The sequence below is a fragment of the Chiloscyllium punctatum genome, chromosome 15 (assembly GCF_047496795.1).
Source record: "Chiloscyllium punctatum isolate Juve2018m chromosome 15, sChiPun1.3, whole genome shotgun sequence".
NCBI classification, from domain to species: Eukaryota; Metazoa; Chordata; class Chondrichthyes; order Orectolobiformes; family Hemiscylliidae; genus Chiloscyllium; species Chiloscyllium punctatum.
The window spans coordinates 22,704,138-22,708,430 of NC_092753.1; the positions used below are offsets into that span (position 1 = coordinate 22,704,138).

At 42.7% G+C, this 4,293-nt stretch overlaps 1 non-coding gene across 1 annotated transcript; it reads left to right on the forward strand.

Annotated features, from left to right (window-relative positions):
• Positions 1 to 2,769: 2,769 nt before the first annotated feature.
• Positions 2,770 to 2,841, forward strand: trnag-ucc (transfer RNA glycine (anticodon UCC)). Its single transcript has one exon. It is a non-coding gene; the product is annotated as a tRNA-Gly (tRNA).
• Positions 2,842 to 4,293: the final 1,452 nt, after the last annotated feature.

Genomic DNA, 4,293 nt, shown 5'->3' on the forward strand with positions numbered 1-4,293 from the left:
TCACAACTCTAAGCTCCGTCCTCCCTCTCTTAACTGCTTATTGTCTGCCTACAATTCTATAACAATGAACTCTTCCAATAAAAAAAACATATTAATATTACATCAATTTAGTTTCAAAACCATATGGTGGCTGTCGTCTCCGGTGTCTGGCTTCTTTTGGCTGAAGATCTCTCTGGGTTGCTTTCTGCCTTTTAATGAGAAGATATTTCATATGAAGAAGATACCTCTGACAGAGAGTGTTTTTGAATGGCAGTCTTTCTTGATAGCAGTTACTCTCTCAATAGCAGTTGCTCTGTCAGACTTTCTAAATGCCGGCTTTTTTTTAATACCCCAACATCACATCGTCTCACTGGTTGTATGTTTGCAAAAACAATAAATACAAACGCGATTGGGTTTTAGTATCCTGGGGCATAATCAAAGTGATTGGGTAAGTTTGAATTCTTGTCAAAGCAGCAACCAACTCATGTATCCATTTCACAGCCAAATTATACATATTTTCAAATTTCCAATACTCTCTGAAACTGCCATCTAGTCCCCACAGGTGCGTGTCAGCTCTCAGTTCAGAACAGCATTTACTCTCTCTTAAACTTCAACTTCATAACACCTCCCCCCCTCCGTTAAGTAAAAGATGGACCATCATAATGAAACAACTGCTTCATCTTTTTTCTAATTCTTAAATCCCATTACAATAAAATACAAAAGACATTAATTTAAGATCATATTAAATTTCTGCACATATACATAACATAAGGTATCTGTCCAATCTTAGTTGTAATTTATCTGTTGAATTCACAATAACACGTGCTGTCAGATGAAATTCCTTGATGGCCTTTGTCTTTGCGATCCTTGAGGTGACAGATTTTATGCCCCAAAAGCATCACCTCGGTTTTCGCAAATTCTGTTTTCTTTATATTTATTGCGGTTTTATTTCTCTTAATTGTTCAAAGAGCTCTGCCAACTGAACCATGTGATCTTTCCATGACTCGCGAAACATCAATATATCATCCAGATAAACTGCACAGTTTGTTTACTCAGCCACGACTCTGTTCATAAATCTTTGGGATGTGGCTGGTGTGTTCTTCATTCCACTTTGAATTGATATAGCCCATTTGGAATGACAAACGCAGAAACCTCTTTCACTTTCTCTGATAAAGGTACCTGTCAATAAACACACAGTAAGTCCAACTTTCTGATGTAACTAGTTTATCCAACCTTCACCCTACAGTCCTCCAATCTTGTATGAGTCTGATTTTGTTCCGGCATTGATCTTCCAATAGTCCACACAAAACCATTGAGTCTTGTCAGGTTTGGGAACTATCACGATCGGCGAACTCCACTTGCTCTGACTCAGTTCGAAGATATCTCCGTTAAGCATCACATCCACTTCCTTCTGGACCTGTGTGGCTTTGAAATGATGAAGTCTGCAGGGGTGTTATTTTATGCATCAGCATTCCCAACTTCCAGTTCATGCACAACAGTATTAGTCCTCCTCATCTTATTCCTGTATATGTTGTCATGCTGCTGCACCAATCATTTCAACTGGATTCTTTGCTCCTGAGACAGAGAGTTCATTAACCTATCACACTCCTCAAGGACTTTCTCACTGAGACAATGAAATGTCCCCCCTACTTCCACGTGAATTGGATTCGCAAACGCGGAGTGTGAGGAGCGTTTAGAGACAGCCTGCAAAACCTCGCTCCTGCAGTAGCCCAAGGGTCTCGCGTGTTGGGGAAATGGCCCAATCATAATATAGGAGGCCTGCGGAGGCTGTCTCTGTGGATGGGCACCGTTTCGCTGAGTACCTGAGGGCAGTGCATGGGTGGACTGCTACACGAGGGGCTGTGATCCAATAATCCCTTGTCCAGTGACCCTGCTCTCTGTGTCCCCTGCATTGATCGGTATTCCTGTCCCAACATCACTGTGCCTGGCTACGACTTCCTCCCAGTCTAATGGTTCCTCTGTTTTTGCCGTTTTTGTTTTCTAAGAAAACTCTTGAGAAGTTTTAGAAACTGAAAGAACTGCAGAATTATGTGGGGCATGGATAGGATAAATAGACAAAGTCTTTTCCCTGGGGTCGGGGAGTCCAGAACTAGAGGGCATAGGTTTAGTGTGAGAGGCGAAAGATATAAAAGCGGCCAAAGGGTCAACGCTTTCATCCAGAGGGTGGTACGTGTGTGGAATGAGCTGCCAGAGGAAGTGGCGGAGGCTGGTACAATTGCAACATTTTCGAGGTATTTGGATGGATATATGAATAGGAAGGGTTTGGAAGGATATGGGCCGGGTGCTGGCAGGTGGGACTAGATTGGGTTGGGATATCTGGTCGGCATGGGCAGGTTGGACCGAAGGGTCTGTTTCCGAGCTGTACATCTCTATCTCGATGACTATGTCTACGCTGTAAATCAGAAACCAAACCCGAAGTCGGTGGTAAAGCTGTATGAAGAGAAATCAGAGTTCACGTTTCGGTCCGGTGAACCTTTCTGAGAACTTGACAAGTTTTAATTGTGTGATCGTTCCAGGGTTGCCCTGGGATTTTCGTGCTATTTCTGTTATTGATTGATTTCAGATGATGAGAAATCCGAAATGCTGCTATGTGTGTATTAAAAAGTGAGGCGGGGCATCAGGAGACCGATCCACTCAGTAAAACTCGGTCTTTGATGACTTCTCAATTCTAATATTTCACTGCAAAATTTCCCAACAAAACAACAATGAAATTTCGTGTCAAGAACTATTATGGCACATCAGCTGATTTCTAGAGCGCTTATGGCTGTAGCGATGGTGGTATAGTGGTGAGCATAACTGCCTTCCAAGCAGTTGAACTGGGTTCGATTCCCGGCCATCGCAAGCAGTGCATTTTAACACCACTCCACAACCAAAAGAGCCGATCGATTCAGTGGGAATAAAACACCTCCGTCTGCACATCACATTGAGTCTGCCAGACCTCTGGCGTGCAGACACAACTTTGAAGTTGAGGATGTCCTCAGGTGGATTAAGGAGTCAGGTCGAGCACGGTTCAAAGAAACACGAGTCATGGCAGAATTCCTTTGTTTTCCATCTTATTTCGAAAGAAATGTTTTCGGATTTCACTCATTTCAACATTACTCTCATTTTGTTTTTTGTGAACTACATCCTAATATCAAGTGAAATGTGGGTGGACAGTTCACAAATATCCAAACAACGTTATTTCTCATATCAAATCGGTAATGTTATTGTTTTAGGTGCAGGTCAGAAATAGGAGGAGTGGACACCAGCTGCTTTTATATTTCCAGTCTGAGAAAATGATTCGATAAAACTCTGAGAGATGATAGAAGTGACCACACAGTGAGTGAAAGTTTAATCCAGGATAAAGTTATAAATCACACAACACCAGATTACCGTCCAACAGCTTTACTTGGAAGCACTAGTTTTAGGAGTGCTCCGAAAGCTACTTGGACGATAACCTGGTATTGTGTGATTTTGAACTTTGTCCTCCCCAGTCCACCACAGGCTCTTCCAGGTCATCATCCGATATAGTCATCATGGATTTGTTAAGGGAAGGTAGTGTCTGATGAAGGTGACTGATTTTCTTTGAAGGCTAAAGAATGGATGGAGTATATCCGATGTAGATCAACCTGATGATAAGAAGGACCATAAGACGCAGTATTTATAGCAAAAGGATTACAGTTTAATGCAGCTGAAATGATATAGTAAACACATTTAGGTTTAGCCTTTCATCTTTTATAATGGGTTTACTAGTTTCCGTTCTTTAATATAAGAACCTCAGAACCTTTTCAAAGTTACGTTGTCGAGATAACTTCAGGTTGTCTAACAAGAGATGCCATCTCAGCTCAGACAATGCATTAAAGGTGTGAGGTTAAAGTCTGTCTGTGTCCCAATCTTGAGTCAGACTGGTTCTAGCCTCCCAGTCGGAGAGCACTTCAGCGCTCTGTGCCTTTCGGTCTCGGACCCGTGGGTGACAATCCTCCAAGGCAGACTATGGGACAGCCAACAATGCAAAGTGGCCAAGCAGAGGCTGATAGTCAAGTTCGGTACCTATGCGGATGACTTTAACTGGGCACTTTGGTTCATGTCACACGACACGTGACAACACTGCACTGTATACTATTTCACGGACACTCACAAGTACACGCACACACACAAAAGCACACTCCTACCGACCCACACACACATGCATACCCTCTCTCAAACACAAGCTCTCTCTCATAAACTCACTCAAACACTTTCACATTCACAGCCACTCACGCACATTCTCACAAATTGATACCCCAGCACACTCACGCACATGCACCTACACAC